The 24,275-nt window shown below is 48.2% G+C and overlaps 1 long non-coding RNA gene across 1 annotated transcript in view; it reads right to left on the bottom strand.

The window, feature by feature from the left end:
* Positions 1–24,275, bottom strand: part of LOC119969516 — a 46,624-nt gene continuing 22,349 nt past the window's right edge. The window contains exons 4-5 of the long non-coding RNA XR_005461389.1: positions 18,136–18,286; positions 1–526 (exon numbers count right to left, since the gene is read on the bottom strand). This is a non-coding gene — a long non-coding RNA (uncharacterized LOC119969516). The remainder of the gene's footprint in view (positions 527–18,135; positions 18,287–24,275) is intronic.

Genomic DNA, 24,275 nt, shown 5'->3' with positions numbered 1-24,275 from the left:
TTTTCTGTTTTAGTCAGTAACCTGGTCTCAAACTGTCACCAAGTCCACCATTTAGATGGGCACCAGGAAATGGGGAGAATTATCTGAAATACATGATTATTGCTTTGTTTCTTGCATGGCCTGATGATCTCATCTTCTGAGAGCACTCCACCATCTGATCCTCTGGTCTTCATGTGGGAATAAAAAGCAGAGAGAAACAAAGAGTGTGATCCTCCGTCCCAGCGCAGCAGTTTTCTAGTGCAGGGCTCCCCCGCCAGCAGCCAGGTATTTCCTCAGTCTTCTGAGAAAGTAGAGTCGTTGGGGGGTTTTCTTAACTATAGGGTCGGCATGGGGGGACCAAGACAGGCTGTTGGTGATCTTCATGTGGGAACATGATCCTGGTAGACGGCCAATGGGGTGTCCCATTGTGGGCCCCCCAACGCCGTCAGGAAATCCGCGGGTGTGTGTGCCCTGCCGGCAAAATGGAGGATCCTGCCGACGGAGAATCCAGACCAAAGAGTTTGCTGGAAGTGGAAATCTGACCATTCTTGAGAGAAAAGCAAAACAAGTTACCACCATTCTAGTCCTCATAATATCTATGCATATCATTTATAGCGATAGAAGAAAAAAATAACACGGTTCTTTCATTGTATGTTTCTCTGCATTTACTCTGTCGAGTGCTTGAGAAGATCTCGCCTTCTCATCCTTGCCCCTCGCCTCAGGTGTGGTGATCTTCAGGTTAAATCACAACAGCCAGCTCTCCCCCCTCAAAAGGGAAAGCAGCCTTTGGTCATCTGGGATTATGGGGACTTCACCCTATTGCTATTTGAGAGGATTTAATCCTCTCCTGGAAGGTGTAATTTAGTTAGAGTACTCATTGAACAGGTAGGCATATTGTAACCATCACAGACCATCCTCAAATCATTAGTGGCAATGTGCTGAATAATACACCTCCGATAGTAATTAAAATCTTTAGAAGAATGGCGATTTTACTTCACATTAAATTTCTGCCGCAAACAGTTGGTTAGCTTTCTTTGTTTATTTATCCAGTAATCTGTATCAACAGACAACAGCACAAATATAATGACTGTTGTAATGCAAATTATTCTTCTCTTATCTGGTTACAGCATAATGCATAAAACACTCAATAACTGTAACTCATAACGAAATGAACCTTCAATTGTCTTTATTCTCCCATCCATATTTTGAGGAAGAGCTGTTAAAACATGAAACATTCCCCCATCAATGTATTATTTATGTCCAAGATACAGTCAAAAATAGTCATTGGTGTCTGACCAGTAAAATGAATGTATGTCTCCCATTAAATAATTGAAAAATATTGTGCAATCTGACTGATTCTGTGATCAGTGATACATTAGACTAGAAATACAACTGCACCCTTTTGGAGTATTGCACCTGTCAGTGTTGTTCCAGGAAATACACAGGGCGCAAACTCATGGAAAAGTTTCTAAGTGCGGTATTAAGCAGGAATTGCCGGGTGCTTCCCGACGGCCGACCTGGTGAGACCGCCACTGGTATCTAACATCAATTAGGGCCGGTAATCATGCCCCACGGGCTTCACGTCGGAAATGACTGCCCGCTGGCTGATTCACCGGGACCACGCCCGGCAGGTCCCGACTAACGAGGGGGAGCAGCACTTAAACTGATCCCGCAGAGCAAACCCAGACAGCACGCAGCCATGCCACTGGGCAATTCAGAGATGTCGACCTGGTCAAACTTTTAGACGCGGTGGATCCAGATGGGATATCATATTCCCCCGAGGGCGTTAGAGGGTCAGCCATAGGGCAGCCAGTGGGGCCTGGGAGGCAGTGACAACGGCTATCAGCGCGGGGTGTGTCACCAGGAGGAGCACCATCCAGTTCCGCAAGAAGCTCAACAATCTCCAACAGGCCGCACGGTGAATTGGAATCGGCCCCCTGGCACCAGTTCTGCCTGCCAACCTGGCGGCACACCCCCATGAGCCTGCAGTTTGCACTCCCCTCCCCCCCCCCCAGCATAATACTGAACCTGTGCCCCAGCACACCCGGGCACCCACCAACACACCACACCATCTCCAGCAGGGATGCCCACGCCTGCCATCCGCCATAGCTCACCATGATGCTAGAAGCCCCTTTATGTCCCCACAGGTGAAGTTGGCCCACAACAGATGGGAGAGGGCCCAGAGGGGCAATGAGGTGCTGAACATCAGAGTCCTCACCCCTATGAGAAACAGGCCTTCGAGGTTGCAGGGGTGGCTGAGCTCAGGTGTGTCACTGACACTGAGGTTGGCATGCGCTCCAGAGGTGGATATCCACCATCCACCGAGATGACCTGCCACACGTGAGTTGTAGATGCCAATATAATGATTCTTCTCTCCCACTGAACACATGTCCATTCTCCCAGCCGATGGTGCCGGCCCATCCGGGGTGGCCCCTCAGCCTGCCTCCCAAGAGGCAGTCTGAGAACACGGACGAACAGACTCAAAAACAGCTTCTTCCCCACTGTCACCAGACTCCTAAATGACCCTCTTATGGACTGACCTCATTAACACTACACCCTGTATGCTTCATCCGATGCCAATGCTTATGTAGTACATTGTATATATTGTGTTGCCCTATTATGTATTCTCATGTATTTTCTTGAATTCTGTTTAATTCCCTTTTCTTCCCATGTACTGAATGATCTGTTGAGCTGCTTGCAGAAAAATACTTTTCACTGTACCTCGGTACATGTGACAATAAACAAATCCAATCCAATCCAAGAGAACACCTCGGAGGAGAGCTCCAAGAATGCCACCATCGATGTGTCATGGATTGTCATCTACACCTTCCACCAACGCAGAGACACTCACCTTGGTCAGCAAAACTAGTGAGCAGGTTTTTGGGGCACAATCTGATGAGCTCCACATAATTGCTGATGCACATCGGGTAGAGGCAGCAACATCCAGGCGGGACCTCAGTCAGGGGTCTACAGGATCCTAGGACCCAGCTGGGTCCCAGTCCGATGTCGAATCTCTGGACCAGACTATCCCGGAGCTGATGCAGACGCTAGGGTGTGGCCATGAAATTCAGAGGAGTCTGTCAGCGACACTCCAGCGGCTCCATAACTGATTGAAGGAGTCCAAAAGACTACAGGAGCAGGAGATTGAGCTGGCAATGTGTGGCACCGAGGCCAACGATGCTAGGATGGCGACCGCAGTGGAGAGCCTAGAGCACAACGTCAACACCATGAGTGGTGATGTCTAAGGCATTGCTCAGTCAGTGACGGCCATGGCAGAGCGCCTCGACAGTATGTCCCAGTCGCTGGGCGACACAGGTGGACTTTGCCGAGGCATTGCGGACATGTTCCAGTCTCAGGTGGGCATTGCTGAGGTGCTCTGGCGCATGTCCCAGTCTCATGGAGAACTTGTCGACGTGCTTTGGGACATGTTGAGTCTCAGATGGGCGTTGCCAAGGCGCTGCAGAGCATGTCGCAGTCGTTCAGACCATGTCCCAGATGCAGGTGGACATTAGCGAGGCACTGCAGAGCGCAGCACGGTCACAGAGGGCATCAAAACCATGCTGCGGACAATGGGGAGCTGCCAGGCCTGGCACAGCCAATTGATGCAGGGGCATCCAGCTGCCCCTATGTCCCAAGGTAACCCCCAGGCCCCTACAGGCACCAATTGGGAGGAAGGAGCACGGAAGGCCTTCCTGACAACGGCACATCTCAGGCTCAGCGAGTGGAACATCATGGCACGGCGAGGTGTGTGCCACCGGCAATTCATCCGGGATGCTCTGGCGCCCACCAGGGGCATCAAAGGCCAAGGACAGCAGCACTCCTCCACCCCTTTTGTACATCCTGGGGACACACCTGGATGTAGCGGCAGAGCCTGGAGGGTTAAGCAGATACGGGATCACTGAGAAGACACTGGGTGGGAGGGGGTGGCACGATCAGTAGCTTGAGACAGTTGGCACACGACCGTATACTGTTAAACATGTTAAACCTGAGACATGTGAATCATCTGCCACGTTATTCCATACTGCGAGCCGGCCTGCACCCCCCTCCCCCAGTTGCTCTCCGCCTTCCCTTGGCCCCAGCCCCACGGGCAGAGTTATCCTAGATCTGGACCCCCTTCCCCAAGGCATACTAGGTGCAGGCGATGGGTGTGAGCGCACGCTCAGCAGACAGACAGGAGTCAGAATATGACATAGATTGAGGAGCACCAGAGCTCAGCTCACAGTGGGTTGTCATTACCCTCTTGCCTTGTACATTGACACGCTGATAGTGCCTATGGTGATCTGTATATCTGATGGTATATGAAGGGTTAACAACTGCATCATAGTGTCAGACAACCACTAGATGGCAGCACTAGATTCAGGTATATAAACAGAACCTGGAAGATCCTCCCGCTCTTCGAACCAGGAGTGACTAGATAGCAGAGTGTTAGAGAGATATAGCTTAATTGGCACGTGTAGTTAAACATAGTTAATACTTCTTCTTATTTACTTTATCATCAGTTATAGTTCTGTACAGTGAACAAACTCATTAGTTATTTATTAAATGTTATTTGCTTTAAATTGAAGATTGGTGGTTTCATTGAAATCTAACCATCAGACCATTCTGGGAGTAAAGCAAAGAGTAACGACATATTACAATTGTGTAATATAACAGTGCCAACACAGGCTTATCACCTTGGAGTGATGTAACATAGACCCTGGGAGGCTGGAACAGAGCGAGTGGCGGAGGAAGAAGGTGGGTTATGAGTAGGGGAATAGTCGGGGGGGGGGGGGTGAGGCAGATTGGGTGGGGGAGGATGGGCATAGGGGCATGCAGTGGGTGGGAAGGGGGGGGGGAGAGTGAGGTGACGGATGAAGCCATGCCTTTGAGAAACGGGCGGGGTGAGGGCCTTCCTGGTCCTCCGGGCATGCCGGACCCTTGCCGCCGTATGCCTTCCATCCTCCAGCTGCTCTCGCAGTCCTTCCTGGGCGCATCCTCCAGTCCCTCCTGGGCTGGCTCCTCCTCTGGCAATGCCGCACGTTCCATCCTCCTCCGCCTCCAGTATGTTGCCCCACTGCTGTGCCAGGTTGTGGAGGGCACAGCAGACCACCACAAAGCGGGTGACCCCCTTAAGTGCTGACGGAGGAACTGAACGGAAGGTGTTCCATGTTCCCGATGATGGCATCGTTCCCGGAGCCATTCAGGAAATACTGATGGGCGAGCACTCACATCACATAGAACTAGTTCAATTCCAACTCACGACAGCATCGGATTCGCTGCCATCGTGATTGGCACTGGAGATCCTGACAAGCTGGAGCTACTCCACTCCGCACACACTCAGCCAAGAAGGTGCCATCCTGGAGAGCAGCGCCGGGATACTGACCAGCGAGAAAGGTGCCGCTGGAGCCTCCTGCCACTGCACTTTATCTCAAAAATAGAGAATTCCACCCTAAGAAACTGGCTGCTGTAAATCAAAGCAACTAGTATAATTTTAAAGTTATTTTTTAGTTGTTTAAGGTCAGGTTAGTCATTGTTAGACATTGTGAATAATATTCTTATTTTTCTGGGATAAACCCATCTTCAGCTCTATTAATAAAGTTGCTGCAGGAATATTAAGGGATGTTTTTAAAGCAATTTTTTTTTAAAAAGAACAAAAAATAATACAGCACAGGAACAGGCCTTTCAGCCTTCCAAACCTGTACTGGCCATGATACCGCTCTTAGCCAAAACCCTCAGCACATCCCAGTGCTGTATCCTTCCATACCCATCCTATCCATGTATGTGTCCAGATGCCTTTTGAACAAATTGCATTCCATTTGTGCTGGTTCCTGGCAAATTTAATGCTCAGCAATATGCAAATAAATTTGAGCAGAAACACGAAGGAAAAGAAACATTTCTCAAAGCTAGTGCGAATTTGAATGCAATTTGCAATCAAATCACCTGTTACGCCCAAAGCGGAAACCCTTGGCCTTTATCTATATTTTTAACCTGGACTCTAATGATTCGTCTAATGTGTTCGGAATGAATAGTCTGCCCTCGAGCATTCATTATACTTTGTAAATCTCTACTGCTGTGACATTAAAACACTTTCATAAATGGCAGGATGTGAAAAAAGTATATTTGCTGTTTTTCTGACATATCTTTAAGAAGTGTCGTAGTTTACCTTTTCCCTGAAATAAAAATGAAACAGTTTTTTCCTTTTAAAAATTATCATGTTTCCTGGGTCAACCTCCTTCCCTTCAGTTCTGAACTGTGAATTGGGAATAATAAATTAAAGCTTTGCGTGACAACATAATCCGAGGGCTGCAATAAAAACTGTTTGCCAATGCTATCGCTCACACCCTCATAAATCAGAGCATGCTAAGGTAATGTAATTATTGATTTGGTTTGTCAGGCATTTAGTTTCAATTATGTGAAAGGCATCTAAACCTTTTAAACATTTTCCAGTAAATGTACATTACTTACAATTCTTTCCACTTGAAGTAACCCGTATAACAACAAGGTTTTTTAGTTGAAACTGAGAAGGGAGATGAAGGGGTGCTTAAAATAGTGCTGCCGGTCTGTGTGACAGTTCCTGCAACTCCCTCTCACACCAGGGCCCCTTTCCCTGAGGTGGGATGGGGGCAGGGAGGGGACCGACAGGGCTACATCCACCTGTACTTGGTGGGCAGCTGATTAAACTAATTAATGGTTTGTTAAGATCCCCTGAAAATGGCAGGAGCCACTATAACTGGAGGTGGCCTCTTGCTGGCAGACTGGGAGAGTCAGCTTTCCAGGCAGGCCTCGAGGCTGCCCCTGCCTGCCAAAGTCCTGCAGCAGCCACTGGCCAGTTTTATAGAAGAGATAAGCTGGGTGACCAAAAAGCTCGGTCAAATTGATTGGTTTTAAAGAGAGAAATAGGTGATGGAAGTGGAGAGGTTTGTGAATTGAATGCTAGAATATGGGGTTTCGATACCAAAAGGCACAGCTGTTAATTGATGAGGTGCAGGGAGGAACTTGTGCAAGATTATACAATGGGACACAACTTTACAATAAAGGATCAATTATAGCTCAGTACTTTTCCTGAAGTTGCTGCTACCGTATAAACAAAAATGTTGCCACCTAGCTGAGATCCACATGCTGAACTGTTCCAAGGTTCATTAAATCCAAGTTGGAACATTATTTAATCAGAGGGAGAGAGAGGTTACAGGGTTGCATATTTAGTTCTTATAAGCAAGAAGCACATATTATGAGGCATTTGTGGAACTATTTAAGTATACCTGGGGCAGGTAGGTTCAAGTAGATAGGTTGAAAAATGTGTGATCAGTGATATTTTCCAAGCAGACACTGGCCATTCTGGCTTACTCCTAGTTTATTAATACCGCTGCAAATGTGCAGGCACATCATTGCTGAATAAAAGATAGTTCAGATTGTGACTCTGACTATCAGAGGAACATAAGCACCTCTATGAAAGGTAGAATGCTGACAGATCAGGAGACGCCAGCATTGACTATGGGTGGGATTCTCCAGCCACGTGTTTCTCAGCGGCGCACCGTTCACTGGCGGAAGATTCTCTCTTCCCATTGCTGGTCAGTGGGATTTCCGGGAAAACAATGGGCGGGGGTGCGGTGTCAGCGGGAATCCGAACGGCCGGAGAATTCGGTCCATGTCCAGAATGTTTAAATAAGGGTATTAAACTCATCAGAGGAGTGGAACACGAGGGACTGGCGGCCACGGTCGCCAGTCAATAGGATGGGTCCGGGTTGCCACCCAGCGCCCCCACCTCCCGGTTAGGTGCACATAGGGCCCTGGGATTCGCCTCCAGATGGAGGGGCAGCTGGTTTGAGCCCCGGCTGCCCCTGCATCACCTGGCTTTGCCAGCCCTGACGGCTCCTCAATGCCGCACAATGGTGTCGACACCCTCAGCGATGCTCCTCAGTGATTGGGCCATGCCCTGCAGTGACTTGGCAATGCCCACCTTCGACTGGGACAAGCACCGCAGAGCCTCGGCCATTGCCATCTGACAGAGTAACATGTCCCACAGCACCTCATCAAGGTCAGCCTGGTACTGAGTCACGTCTACCATCGGGTTGGACAGTCTACTGAGGCCCTGAGCCATGGCCTGTGCGATGCCTTTGACACCTTCATTCATGCTGCTGACTTTGTGCACCAGGCTCTCCACTGCGGTCGCCACCCTAACAGTTTTGTCTTTGTGCCATGCATTGCCTGCGACAGCCTCTGGGACTCCTCCAAGCGGATATGGATCTGCTGGAGTGCTGCTCACAGCGCCCTCTGGATGTTCCAGCCGCTTCCTAGCATCCCCATCAGTTCCGATTAAGCCTGTTCCAGAGGTTCAGCATCTGACTGGGACCCAGCTGTGTCCTGGGATCCAGCAGACCTCTGATCTCCTGGGTGTTCCTGACTCGACCTGATGTGCATCAGCAATTGTGTGGTGCTCACCAGATTGTACCCCAGAAGCCTGTCCACTAACATGTCCCACTGAGGTACATGTCTCTGAGCTGGTGGAGATGACTGCTGTGACGCGCCGATTGTGGCATCCTCAGAGCTCTCCTCCGAAGTGGTCTCATGGGAGGTAGGGGAGGGGGCCACCCTGGATGGGCTGGCGCCATCGGCTGGAGGACCTGTGGGAGAATGAACACATGGTCAGTGAGAAGGATGGGTCAGTTTGTATGGCAATAACTACTCACGTGTGACAATCCATCCGGGTGGGACCAGGTGGATCCTCATCTCTGCTGCATGTGCTGACCTCCACATTGGTGACTGCTCTGTCCTTGGCCACCCTCTTAACGTCCAGGGCCTGTACTTTGAAGGTCACGAGGAATCTTATGCCTGTCACCTCTCTGCCATCGGGAGGGTGAGAGATTGTAAAACACAGTAAACATCTTTGTGCACAACTAATATGATGCTTCTGACACTCCGCAATGCGCACCGACCTCCGAACCTTTGGCTCATCTCTCCAGGCAACCCATCCTCCCTTCCCCATGGCACGCACCCATTCTCCGGCCTGGGCATGTCCCCGGAGCTGTGTTCCATTGCCTGGGTGTTCGGATGTTGGCTGCTGCGTGTGTGGTGTTGCCTCCCGCAGTGTTCAGGCACAGTGTCCAGGCATCACGGTCTGATTGGGATGCTAGGCAATGACTCCCAAATGCTACACGGCCCACCCACCCTTGGGAATCCACTTGGGATGTTTGAAGTGCTCACTTAACCACGATTTCCAATTCCATATTGGCAATAGCCTTCAGCCATATGGCCGGAGGCCTCGGCAGTCTGTGGGGTTATGGGTGGTTGGTGGGGCAGACGGACAGGAACAGGATTTGCCCCCGGAATGGGTACACACGATCCAGATGTTGGCATGGTGGTGCCGCGTATGGTTGCCCCCAGTTGCTCTCCGAGTGTCTCCCCCCTCCCATGGTGGCCCACCCCTGAGGAGGATCCCCCAACCCCAGCTGAGGGTCCCCCATCCCCAGTCGAGGGTCCCTAACACCCCTCGCCGAGCACTGGGTTGGCAAGGCCAGCCCCCCTGCAATTATTTACCTGTGAGAAAAGATGGATACTCACCTCCTCGGCTCCCCACACACATGGGCACTACCCCATAACCCCTAAGTGAGGCCACTCGCTATGGGGTCTTTTGGGGGCCCCCATCTACAGGTCGAACTAAACCCCCTTGCAGTAGACCCCCTTCCAGGACCCCCACTCATCATCCCCCTAATCTTCCGAAGGCCCCTACTTACCTGCTCTGCACATCCTCACCCTTCAACTCCTCCCACCTGCCTTTCATAGGCATGGCCCCCTTGGATGCTGATCCTTGGCAGTATCACCCTGGCACTCAGGCACCCTTGCACTGCCATCCTAGACTCGGGCAGTGCTGCTGCTAGCTTGGCAGTGCCACCTGGCACCTTGGCAGTGCCAGGGTGACAGTGCCAAGGTGCCAGCTGGGCAGTGCTAATGTGCCCACCTTCCAGGGGGAGGGACAAATGGCAACGCTGCACTTTCCCTGATCACCCCGATGGATCCAATGGCCTGGGCGACCCCCGGGTGCCGTTCCGCCTGGTCCACATTCTTGTGGACCAGTATTGATTGACGCCAGGCTGCATCCTCCCTGGGGAGGCTAGTGAATTGAGGAGGGCTGGCATATCCCAGATAGGTAGGCCTTAAATAGGTTTAAGACCTACTTCAGGGAGCGCCATTTGATTCTGCCCCTTTTGGGATGAGTCTGGATAACAATGCCTCGTGGGACTTGGGTGAATCCCGCATGGGGCAGAGGCTGCTGGGAAGCCTCCGGGCTGACTCTCCCGGGACTCTCCAGCTGTGTTGTGCTCTCACTCGAGCACAACGCTCGAGAATTGTGTCCCTGGTGCATGACTATTCCTGAATCCTCTATTGAGACTGACGGTTCATGGCAAAATTTCACACTTAGCTGTACTGTTGTGTTTTAAATTGTATCCCAAATTTGAAACACAGACTAAATGAACATGATAAGATCAGGCCAAAAACATGATTAGTTGCTAATACGGTCTGATGCTAACCCACTCAAAACCTTTTCACAGAGTTAAAATCAGGTCCAATTTTACTGCCTGCTGTCTGTGTAAATGTTTGCGATAGCTTACAAGATAGAGGGCGTGTTCCAAAGGCTAGAGCTTGTGCTAGAGCAGCAGCTCGCCACTGTGCTGTGTGGCCAATGAAAGCCGGGAAACTCCCTCCCAGGATCTATCCAGCACGCAATGCCTCCTGAGAGTCAACGTGATCTCGCGAGACGTTGCGATATGAATCCAGCTGGCATGGGCAGTACCAGGTTGGTACTGCCAAGATGCCATGCTGCCATTTTTTGCATGCATTCAATCGGAGGCAAGATTGCTCATCCTGGGTGTGGGTGTGTGTGTGTGTGTGTGAGGGAGGGGGGGGGGGGGTCGGGGACCTGCCCATACAGCGTTTTGAGGGCCTCGTTGATTGGGACGCCATTTTAAAATGGGCAATTCCAGCGAGTGGAGCTCTCCACTGTACAAAACGGGGCTATGTGTGGTCTCGGCCGTGCATTCCCCATTCAGGCCCCTTATTCAACGCATTGAAAAGTCACATGTTTCTCGGCATTGCGAGCGCCGGGAAACACATAGCTAAACGTGCTCGCTAGTGGACTTTGTTACCTTTTGGGAGAATCGCGCCCATAACTTCCTAATGAAAAAGTTCTTTAATCTCAAAAATGCCTTTATTGCATTCTTATGGGCAATCTTGATCATAATGATGAATTTGCAACTGTTAAAACTAATTCCTTTAATACAAATTCATTCGAAAAGTGTAAATTTGACTGACTTATTTTTGTGACATAAGTCAGTCTACAGCTACTTGATGACAATATTTACATTGAAGGTACAATGTCATTTATTTAGATAAGATTGATCCACAAGTATAGTCTAATATGTAAAGTTCGTTTTGATTCATTTACAGTGGTAAATTGTTTCCTAGATACCAGAAACAGTTTTTCGCAAAGTTTATTTGTTTCCTCATTTCACAAAATTGTTCAGCAGATCCCATTAACTGACTTACAATAGACATCTGGAAATATGGAAACAAGAACAGCCCCAGAGATAACGGCCTTTTTGTGCCATGAAAGGATCACCAAAACTAGAATCTAACAGGATTTTCATTTGTCAGAATAGACTGGGATCCTTCTCTGTAACTGTGAGATAGATTCCTGAGGAGGATGTTAGAGAAAAGGGCAGTTTCAGAAGAATATCACGTTCAGACCCAATGGTCAATTACATTCCAATTTCCAATATACTGAAACAAGAATAAACAAGGACAAAAACATGATTAGGTGGCCACACTAAATTCCCCCCTAAGTTTCCAAAGGGTAGGTGGGGTTACGGGGATAGGGTGGGGGATTGGGCCTAGGTAGGGTGCTCCTTCGGAGATTCAGTGCTGACTCGAGGGGTGAATGGCCTCCTTCTGCACTGTCGAGTTTCTATGATTCTATGGTGCTAGGATGCTGGGAAAACTCAGCAGGTCTGGCAGCATCGGTAAGGGGAGAAAACAAAGTTAATGTTTTGAATCCTTTGGCTCTTTCCAGCAGCCTCTGTTCTTGTTTCAGATTCCAGCAGCTGCAGTATTTTGCTTTCTCCAATATTCTGAAGGTGTCTTCACAATATAACTGGCCTCAACGTCAAAGCATATTACTTTGCACGAATTCTGCAGTTATAATTCAAATGCAACGTCAATCTGCAGTCAGGACCCAACCTGACACTAGAATCAACAGGAACGAGACTCGATGAGGAAATTGTCTCACTCTACATCACTTCAAAGATGGACACTTTGTGACTAGAATTTCCCCCAGGCTGATGCACTAGCACAATTCCACCTGCTTCCGCATTTGTGAACTGATCCCAATGTGCCAACTCCAGGATCATAGAATCCCTACAGTGCAGAAGGAAGCCATTCGGCCCATCGAGTCTGCATTGATTCATATCCCACCCTACCCCTGTAACCCTGTAATCTAACCTTCACATTCCTGGACACTATGTGGCAATTTAGCATGGCCAATCAACCTACTCCGTAAATCTTTGGGTTGTGGGAGGAATCCGGAGCATCCGGAGGAAATCCACGCAGACACGGGGAGACAGTACAAACTCTACACAGACAGTGACCCGAGACCGGAATTTAACTATGAACTGCTGTACATGTTCAGCTGTGGGTTGACACTCTACTAATCCTACTGACGACCTCTTACTGGTTCGACCAGACCTACTAGCTAGCCACATGGCAATAATGTCCACTGACTTGTTCACTCTGACTGTCTCAGTATCTGGGTCCCGAAAACAGCAGGAGTCTTAATGCCCTGTGGGCTTTACAGTGGTGGTGCCTTGTCTGGTGATTGGTTGTTCTGTGTTGTGTGCTCATTGGTCTTCCTATGTGTCAATCACTGCCTGTCTGCATCTCATTATATACATGAGTGGATATTACAACACTGACAAGGATCAGCAATGTCAAACCAGGCACTTGAAGCTCACCAGTAACAGTTGTGACAGTATGTGTGCTAACATTCGGTTGTTGCAGGTTCGGTTAATAGTAACACTACTTGCCTCTTTACCAAGAGCACATGCACAATGGACACGTCACTTTATGGCTGATGCCAAAGATAGGTGATGGGAGGGGTGTAGGTCAGTAGTGACATGAGGGCTGGGATTTTTAAATGGGTTGGGGTTGGGAAAGGAGGTGCGGATGGGTGTACAATTTGGCGTTGTCAGGTGTGTCAGCTCTCTGCCCAGTTCCAGACCCCAAGCCATTTTCAATGAGGATAGCTAGGGAATGGATCAGCTGTCCAGTGGGAATTAGCAGGCAGATTATTAATGTAAATTATTGTTAATCATGAGACCTATTAAGGCTCTGTTCCCGCACTGACAGGATTTTCAATTGGCAAGGTGGACACCCACGTTGATATGGACTGTGACCAGGCAAACATGGCAGGCTAAGGGTTGGGGGAGCAGCACAATAGGTCAGGAGAGAGACCTTCCCACCCCAGACTCATATTATCCACCAGGTGACCCTTGCAGCCCAGAGGAGCCACCCCTACAGAATCATGGCCAGGAAGATGTTGCTTCTTTAAATGTGTAGAACTGATGGGAAAAGTTTCTTTTTTGACTTATGCTGAGTCATTTCATCCTAGCTAGCATGGCAGTAGGACACTGGAGTCAACCTCAGTGTTCCCGAGAAAGAAGGAGTAGATTAGCTATGCTTAATACACTCGATAGCTAGCCCAGTGCTCATTTACAGACAAGAGGTGAGGACATGATCAAACTTGGCAGTGGGTGCTCTCTGTTGCTAAATATCCTGCCATTATTTGAGCCACTTGGCCAAGATTCTGAGAATTCTCATCATCTGTAGAACTGCACTCAAGCTAGCAGTCAAAGCTATCGGGAGAGGCGGGGAAAAGGATGAAGTTATAAGTTACCTAAAAATCAAAAGGGTGACAAAGAAGCATGATTTAGAAATCAAAGTCATATCTCTTTTTAAGCACATTTCCGAGGTACTGACTTGTTAATGTCATAAATTCATGTCTATCTGATTGCAGATGTTGTAATAGTTTGCGTTAGCATCCAATTTAATTGTTAACAACTTTAACACTATTTTAGACGCATGTGTAATCAAAGTTCAGGTGTGATGCTTTTCAAATTTCATGGTATTTGCCTTCTTCTCCAATGGGACCCTTGGGGTCCTCAAAAAGTCTTCTGACCGTTCTCCCTTAGTGTGCATCTGACATCAATTCTCTTGTTGCCTTCATTTCTGCAGAGATTCCATCACATCTTTCTGATTTTTCTGAAGTCAGTTCTCTTATAGCTCTAAATATTTCACAGTCTAAATTATCCTGGAAAATATCTGTTTTCTCTGGTTGTAGCTCTGTTGGCTTGCCATCTTTGTCACATAGGTCTTTGATGTACGCTTGCCATCTCTTCTTCACTTCCTCAGATTCTAAAAGCAGATGCCATCTCCACTAATTCCTCTTTGTACACAGATTTGTAGTTACAGAGCATCAACCAGGTAGTGAAAAAGCTCAATGACGAGCTGCACAGTTGTAATGGTGAGTTAACACAGTGTGCTGGCAGTATGCGCTCTACTGAATGCCTTCTTCACTTGTTAATATAGTGTGATTCACTATTAAATCTATTTTCTGTCCATATTACAATAGAATTTCAGGCTTATTTTAATCTCTGCATTACTTCAGCTGGTGTTAACATGTGCATTTGTGTTGTATGATGATTTGGCTCAGAATAAGACTCAGTTCATGCACCAGTTGATAATAAATTACCAGAGTTGCACACTCCTTCGACCATTATTTCCCACCGAAAGCAGTGAAGTATTTGCAATCGGCTGTTGAACCCAGTGACAAGCTTCATATGCACAGTAGTCTATAAATGCATCAAATAGAGGTATAATAGCTGTTAACATTTCCAGTTGCAGCATGAGGCATATGACATATTGGCCCATTTTCTGGCTTTCTAATTAAAATTCTGACCACGTATCAGCCAAAAATATTAATGTACGATCCTTGAATTTGATAGAGCCAAGCATGAAATACTGTGTGGTTATGGAGTTGTGGGGTTTTTATTCGGATTAAAAGCAGAATGCTTAATTCTGTATGTGGCAGGTTACTGTAAATCAACTGCAAATGCACAACAAAGGAACTGAATAACTGAAAGGAAAATGTTCTAGCTCATTATTTGCAGCATTGTCTGAATACACTGATAATTTGCAGGTAATTATTTTTTGGCCTGCAAGAAAGTTAATTGCAACACATGAGTCATGACTGGTGATTGTTTTCGTTACCCACAAAAGAACATGCAGTATGGGTTTGACAAATCCGAAGACTTGAAAAATGTTCATCTCCCTTTCTCTGCACATACTGCAAGCTACGGATAGTGGGCAGAATTTCCCGGCTCCCCTCAACCCCCCTGTTGCATGTTTCCTGGTGGCAGAGGTGGCTCACCATTGGCCACCGGCAGAATTTACCAGTCCCTGCCAATGCCCACGGCATTTTGCATGGCTCATTCACCACACCACCGAGGGAACCCACTGGGGGGGGGGGGGGGGGGGGGAGGGTGCGGTCTCCTTCGACAGGAACGGAAGATCCAGCTGACTGGAAGGGTTGTAAAATCCCACCCTCTGGCTTCGCTGAAGGGTTTATTTTCCAATAATTCTTCATTTTCCATTTTTTCTTTTCTAAAGGCGCAATCTTCCCAAACGGGAACAAAGTCCCCTAGTAAGCCCGCATAGATGCTTGTTTCCTAGCACTCCATTACGAACGGCAAGAGCTGGCTGGGCGGCAAAGAAGGCATGAAATCAGGTGGAATAGTGAGGGGTGGCGGGCAGTGGTGAAGACATGCTTGTTGCCATCATTCATTTTCTGCTCGTATGTTACCAGTTAGGATATATGTTGGGCCCTCTACCCATCATTGGGACAATTAATGGCCACAAAAGGGCCTCTTCCCATCACCACAGGTGGTTAAGCTGCCAGGTACACTCAGGCAGCCTGGCTGCATGATGTGGGGTGGTCGCTCTTGATTAGGAATTCTGTGCCACCCTTAGAGCGCCAACCTGCCAAGCGACAAGGGCAACCCTGGCTTGAAGATCCTGCAAGCCACTCGATTGCATCCCATGCAGGTGATCTTCTTCGAGGAGGCTGCCCGACAACAACTTGCATGACGATCTGAGGGTCCTAAAGCACTGTTCTTCCGAAAGGTTAGGGAAGCTGAGTCTCTGACTGTCCACCCTGTTACAGGGGTAGTACCTTCTGCCAGCTTGATTCCCCTGTTGTTCACCTCGCTGCTGCCCAGCTGCAGGCCCTTCGATAGAAGTGGTTGCTGTTGCTGCTCTCCTCACTGCAGCCTCCTCTCTGTTCATCACCTGAATGTCTCTCCACAGCAGACTGTTTCTGCTATTGATGGACAACATGTTCTTTATATGAAAGGTAAGGAAGCAGCAGAGATCACTGAGTATTTATTGTGGTGTGTGCCTAACTTTTCATGAACTGGCAAACTGCGTGTGTTCTCACCTGGCATGTTTCAGGAAGAACGAGAAATCCGTGAATGGAACTTGAATGTAAATATGGGATTCATGAAGAATGCAGGAGGCATGGCAGGACCATCCCTTGGCACACGTAAAAATGAGGTGTCAACCTGGTGAAGCTGCGACTATTTGCATAGTAAACAGTGAAAGCAACACGCAATAGACAGAGTTAAGCGATTACACAATCAGTTTCGGTGGTTAAGGATCAGGTCTAAGTTCAGCATTCCATCGTAAATTGTGTGGACAATTTAAACAACCAACTAGAGGAGGAGTCTTCACAAATAGCCCCATCCTAAATGATGGGGGCTCCCAGCACATCAGTGCAAAAGACAATGCCGAAGCATTTGTACCCAACTTCAGCCAGATGTGCCCAGTGGTTAGCCCATTTTGTCCTCCTGCTGAGGTTCCCAGTATCACAGATGTCAGTTTCCAGCCAATTTGATTCACTCCATGTGTTGGCAAGAAATAGTTGAAGGCACTGGGATTACTACAAAGGCTATGGGGCCTGAAACATTCCACAAACAGAGCTGAAGAATTAGCTGTATTATTGGCCAAGCTGTTCCGGTACAGCTACAACACTGGCATCTAGCCAGCTATCTGGAAAATATCCAGTCCACAAAAGACTGGACAAATCCAACCTGGCCAATTACCGCCCCATCAGTCTACTCTCCATTATTGATGGAAAGTGCCATCGGCAGCGATATCAACTGGCACTTGCACAGCAATATCCTCCTCCCTGTTGCTCAACTTGAATTCCACTATGGCAACTCAGATCCTAACTTCATTACAGCACTAGTTTCCAACATGGACAAAACAGCTGAACGGAGGAGGTGAGGTGAGAGTGGCTTCCCTTGATATCAAGGTAGCATTTTATCAAGTGTAGCGTTAGGGAGGCCTTGCAAAACTGCAGTCAATGGGAATCAGGTGGAAATCTCTCCACTGCTTGGAGTCATACCTCTCACAAAGAACAATGCTTGTGGCTGTTGGTGGGCACTCATTTCAGTTCCAGGACATCAATGCAGAAATACCTCAGGATAGTGTCCTGGGCTCAACCATCTTCAGCTGTTTGATCAATGACATTTCCCCCATCATAAGGTCATACTTGGGGTTGCTTGCTGATGATTACAGAATATTCATTACTCCATTCGTGACTCCTCAGATACTGAAGCAGACCTTGTCCATATGCATCAAGACATGGACAATATTCAGGCTTGTCCTGGTAAGTAACAAGTGACATATGTGCCATACAAAGAGGTGGATTTTCTGATCGGGGGGCCCTGGGCTTACCTTCATTTCTGCCCCCCCCCCCCCCCCCCCCACCCAACCTCATACCCCTCTCTACCCATCCTCGCCCCATAGAATGCATACAGTGCAGAAGGAGGCCATTTGCTCCATTGAGCCTTTACCGATCCTCTGAAAGAGCACCCTACCCAGGTGGATTCTCCCGCCTGTTCCATAACGCTGTTCATTGATCTTGGCCTATCCATCTAACATACTCTGCAGGACATCCCACAGAACGTAAAGGCAGAAGCTACAAAAATACACAAATTGATCACAGATTTTTTTACTTGCAAAAAACATACCTGTATGAAAAATTGCAGAATTGCTGAAATCCAAGCTTACCTCTTTCAGATTGACGGTAAAGATAATCAATATTGCGATGTCTGTCTTGAGGCGAGCAAACATGGAACTTGTTGATGAGCAACGAGATAGAAAAATCAGCCAAATACATCACTGCAGCACAGGCCGGCACAGGACAGAATGAGCCACTCCACTGCAGGAGCAAATAGTCCAATCAACAAGATGCCTACACAGCCATTCAGTATATTTCAGAGTTTTATTCATAAGAACATAAGAACTAGGAGCTGGAGTAGGCATTTCAGTCCCTGGAGCCTGCTCCACGATTCAATACGATCATGGCTGATCTCATCTTGGCCTCAACTCCACTTTCCTTCCCATTTCAAAAATCTATCTATCTCCTCCTTAACTTTACTCAATGTCTCAGCATCAACCACACTCTGGGGTAGTGAGTTCCACAGATTCATGACCCTTTGAGAGAAGCAATTTCTCCTCATCTCTGTTTTAAATCTGCTACCCCTTATCCTAAAACTATGACCTCTCGTTCTAGATTGCACCACCAGAGGAAACATCTACTCTATATCTACCTTGTCAATACATTTGAGAACCTTATACACCTGAATTCGATCTCTCATTCTTCTAAACTCTGGAGGGTATAGGCCTAAACTACTCAATCTCTCTTCATAGGACACACCCCTCATCGCCGTAAACAATTTTGGGAATCTCCTCTGCCTCCAATGCAACTACATCCCATCTCAAGCAAGGGAGCCAAAACTGTACACAGTACTCCAGGTGCGATCTCACCAATGCCATACAGTTGCAGCAGCACTTCCCTACTTTTATACTCTATTCCTTTAGCCATAAATGCCAAAATTTCTTTTGCCTTTTATAAAGACCCAGAAAGCCGAACAGTAGGGTGAACGCTGGTCTATTCATGGTCATAAGACTCTGCCCTGAGGCAATTAATACACACACGGTATTAGCCTCAATTGGGACAACCAGTATGCTGATCCCCGTCCGGGCCGGCCTTTATACTAGATTATTATGAGCCTCAGTTGGGCGGACCTCCACCCAATAGCAGGGGAGCTCATATTCCACGGGTCCCACAGGGAGATCAGTTTGGGTATCGCTTTGGGCCTTGTGAAGGTTTTTGCACCCCTCCTCCCTCAAGTCCGAAAGTTCCTCCTCAGTGAATATCTGAGGAGGCCTCCTTCGCTGCTTTGCACGCAGTTGTGCTCCTGCCAGTGGCGAGTCTGGGTCAGGTGGCGTGTTATGATTTGTCGATCGCATTTTCGGTGATGACTGACGGGGGGGGGCACTGCCGGGAATTCAGCTCCAGATACAGCAGTTCCTGTGAGCGGGGATGCTTCAGTGTCCAGCTCTGAGCCTGAGTTGTCATCATCCTGATGGTCTGGATCTTGGACCCTGGTGGATTGCACCCCTTGGCTATGGAGTGGGCCAATAGGGGATAGAGATATTGACGTCCCTGGTGCATCTTCTGCCAAGCTGAGCTCTCTGCTTTTAAAGTGTCCACATGTTTGCACAAGTTCTTCCATTGGATCCTGACCTAGTAAAATACGGGCACTGCCTTCTCCAATGCGATCCCCAGGAATCAATGGGTGTCATCTCTGAAATTCTGGACATAAACAGCGTCCCCTGCTTGGAAACTTCTCCCAGGCAATCTGCGGTCACAATATCTCTTCAGAATATCCTGTTTTATTGTGACCTTTTTTGCCCAGACGTAGGAAAGTCAGACTCCAGCGAGTTTGGAGGCACCAACCGATCTATAGCTCTGTCGATGCCACCACGTCGTGACATGCGACATGGTCCTGTAATGAAAAATGAACCACACCAACCGTGCATCCAGGGAGCCCATGGTCTGTTTCCGCATGCCTCGCTTAAATGTTTGTACCGCGCGTTCTGCCAAGCCATTTGAGGATGGGTGGTATGGGGTGGTCCAGGTGTGTCTTACCCTATTTGTGCGCACAAATGCTAAGAAGTCCTTGCTCGTAAACGGGATCCCATTATCTGTAACCAGTACCTCTGGTATCCCATAAACGTAATTTATCAATAATGGCTCTCAGAGTGGGGGAGGTCATCTGGTCTACATCTAGCCACTTAGAAAGGCCGTCCACAAGGATCAGAAACATGAAACACATGAAAGGTCCGGTGAATTCAGCAGGTAACCATATCCACGGATGATGTGAGGCCATTGGAGGGATTTTATGGTGCCCTTGACATGCCAGGCATCTTTTCACTACTCACTCAATGTCGTCATCGATCCCTGTCCACAAGACACAGCTTTGCGCCAACACCTTCATCTTAGAAACTGCTGGGTGACCATTATGCAAGTCCTGCAGGAACAATTCCTGGCCTGGTTGCAGGATGACCACACAAGCTCCCCATGGGAGGATGCTGTTATCTACACTCAGCTCCTACTGCTTTATAATGTAGAGCTGCAGGTCTGATGGGGGGTTCCCCTGTCATCTACCATACAAAATAATGTGACAAAGTTTCACCAGTGTGGGACCTCCCTAAGTCCACGTGCGCTGTTTCAGGCAGAGTATCCATGAAATTTAAAGCTGCCATGACTTTGTCCACTGCGGGTTGAATGGGGGGCTCACATGCAGCAGGAGATGACTGCCGACATCAGTGTGTACTATTTGGACCACTGGGCGATGTTGAAATGTATATTTGTACGCTGCTAGTAATAGAGTTAAATTCAGGCCAAGTCTATGGGAAGATTCCTTTTGTTCTCCTTGAAAAGACACAGCAGTGGCTTGCGGTCTGTCCTGGTGAAAGAAATGGCACCCACAGACATTTTGATGAATTTACTTTACCGCAAATATCACAGCCAAGCCTTCTTTTGCAATTTGGACATAACGGCATTCCGCATCTGCCAGGGTTCTGGAACTCTCTGCAATGGGACGCTCCATGCAAATCATCCCATCGGTGGAACAGCACCATTCCGATGTCACATGGCGAGGCATCACACCTGAGAGCAAGTGGCCGGGAAGGATCGCAGTGGGCCAGCTGGTGGGAGAATAACAGCCATCTCTTCATCCTGGCGAACGTGTCCCCTTGTGTAGCTCCCCAAGCCCACTTTTGGTTCTTCTTTAATAAGGATGTGAAGCTGTGTCAGCAAGGTGGCCCAATTCAGAATAAACTTCCCGTAATAATTTACGAGGCCCAAAAATGATCCCAATTCTGACGTGTTTTGTGGAGTCAAAGCTCCCTTAATGGCCTGGACGTTTTCCTCCGCTGGGTGCAAGTCATCTTTGTCCATGCGGTGACCCAAGAATGTGACTGTCTTTGCTTTTAAAGACGCATTTGCCTCTCTTCAGGCAGATGCCTGCTTGGGAGAACCATCTGAGGACCTCTTCCAGATTGTCTAAGTGCTGTTTAAGAAGGTCGAGCAGTGCTGGTCCGAGGAAACAGAAGAGCTCTTACATGACTGCTTAGAGACAGTGGACTGGTCCATATTTAAGAACTCAGCGACCAACTTAATGAGTATGCCACCACCGTCACAGCAAATGTGTGGACGACTGCATGCCAAAGAAAGCAGTACGTACGTTCCCCAACCGGAAACCATGGCTCAATTGCGAGATTGACGCCCTACTGAAGGACAGATCTGAGGCGTTCAAGTCAGACGACCCTGACCTATAAAAGAAATCCAGGTACGACCTCCGCAAAGCCATCCGAGATGCCAAGAGAGAATATCAAACCAAGCTAGAGTCACAGACAGACTCTCGGCGGTTGTTACAAGGACTAAACAACATAACAGGCTACAAAGCGAAGCCAAGCAATATCTCCGGCAACAGCGCACACCTCTCCGATGAACTTAATACATTCAACAATCCGCTGTCGAGTGCCCCAGCATCCCATTAGTCACCCATACCCTCAGAAGGCAACAGGCCCGGATGGGATCCCCGGTCGTGCACTCAGAGCCTGCTCGGACCAGCTGGCAGAGGTGTTCGCGGACATCTTTAACCTGTCCTTACTCCACTGCGAGGTCCCCACCTGCTTGAAGAAGACCACCCTCATACCGGTGCCAAAGAAGAACCAGGCAACGTGCCTCAATGATTACCGTCCGGTGGCCCTGACTCGTAATGAAGTGCTTCGAGAGGTTGATCATTGTGGTAGTCACCACTGTTGTATTGTGTATACTGCATACGAGGGTATTACGGTAAGGACCCTGTATTACAGGTACGGGGGTAGATCCCTGCCTGCTGGCTCTGCCCAGTAGGCAGAGTATAAATGTGTGGGATCTTCGAGCTGCAGCCATTTCGGCAGCTGCGGGAGGCTCCACATCTCTGCGTAATATAGCCTCGATCACTATCTACTCTCGCCTCGTCGTAATTGATAGTGCATCAATCATGAAGCACATCACCTCTGTACTCCCAGAATGCCTTGATCTACTGCAATTCGCAGACCATCGCAACCGGTCCACAGCAGACGCCATTTCCCTGGCCCTGCACTTAGCCCTAGAGCATCTCGACAACAATGTTCTATGTACATCAGACTCCTACGTATTGACTACAGCTCTGCCTTCAACACCATAATCCCAGCCAAGCTCATGTCAAAGCTCCAAAACCTAGGACTTGGCTCCCCACTCTGCAACTGGATCCTCGAATTTATGACCAACAGACCACAATCAGTAAGAATGAACAACAACACCTCCTCCACAATAGTCCTCCATACCGGGGCCCCGCAAGCCTGCGTACTTAGCCCCATACTCTACTCCCTGTATACACATGATTGCGTGGCAAAACTTGGTTCCAACTCCATCTACAAGTTTGCTGTCGATACGACCATAGTGGGTGGATCTCGAATAACGACGAGTCAGAATACAGGAGGGAGATAGAGAACCTAGTGGAATGATGCAGCGACAACAATCTCTCCCTCAATGCCAGCAAAACTAAAGAGCTGGTCATTGACTTCAGGAAGCAAAGTACTGTATACACCCCTGTAAGCATCAATTGTGCTGAGGTTGAGATGGTTAGCAGTTCCTAGGGGTGCACATCTCCAAAAATCTGTCCTGGTCCACTCATGTCGATGCTACCACCAAGAAAACACAACAGCGCCTATACTTCCTCAGGAAACTAAGGAAATTTGGCGTGTTCAAATCAACCCTTACCAACTTTTACAGGTGCACATAAAAAGCATCCTATCTGGCTGCATCACAGCCTGGTATGGCAGCTGCTCAGCCCAGGACCGCAAGAAACTTCAGAGAGTTATGAACACCGCCCAGTCCATCACACAAACCTGCCTCCCATCCATTGACTCCATCTACACCTCCCGCTGCCTGGGGAAAGCGGGCAGCATAATCAAAGACACCTCCCACCCGGCTTACTCACTCTTCCAACTTCTTCCATCGGGCAGGAGATACAGAAGTCTGAGAACACGCACAAAATGACTCAAAAACAGCTTCTTCCCCACTGTTACCAGACTCCTAAATGACCCTCTTATGGACTGACCTCATTTACACTACACCCAGTGTTCTTCATCCTATGCCGGTGCTTATGTAGTTGTATTGTATACCTTGTGTTGCCCTATTATGTATTTTCTTTTCTTCCCTTTTCTCCCTATGTACTTAATGATCTATCGAGCTGCTCACAAAAAAATACTTTTCACCGTACCTCGGTACACGTGACAATAAACAAATCCAATCCAATCCAGTTCTGTTACTCTGCATTACCTGTTACTATTGGGATGGTACACGTGTCCTCCACCATGAAATTGAGGCAAAATATTGATTTAGCATCTTTGCCATTTCTGTGTTCCCCGCAATTAACACCCTGTCCCAATAACCAAAGGGCCAACATTCACTTTAGCCACTCTTTTCCCTTTTATACACTTATAGAAACATTTGCTACCCTTTTTTATATATTGCACTAGCTTTCTTGCATAATTTTCCTTTGCCCTTCTGAAACGTTTTAATTTCCCTACTTCTTTCCAGAAAATCAAATAAGTTGTTGGCATCAAGTGACGTCAGTGGAGTGTCCAGTGAATCAGGTCCAAAGCTTTGCCTGGCAGGATTCTGTTCTTTGTCTGAGAGACTTTCTGAATGCCTGTCTTGAGTGTGATGGTGGTTTGAACTACCGGCATGTGACAGCTAACAGCCATTCTATCAGACCGTGGAGAACAGGCCCGTACAGTGCTCAGTCAAGGGCGGGATTTCAGTC

The sequence above is a fragment of the Scyliorhinus canicula genome, chromosome 7 (genome assembly GCF_902713615.1).
Source record: "Scyliorhinus canicula chromosome 7, sScyCan1.1, whole genome shotgun sequence".
Lineage (NCBI taxonomy): Eukaryota > Metazoa > Chordata > Chondrichthyes > Carcharhiniformes > Scyliorhinidae > Scyliorhinus > Scyliorhinus canicula.
The sequence above is the reverse complement of the archived record's forward strand: the minus strand, read 5'-3'. Positions and strand labels throughout refer to the sequence as shown.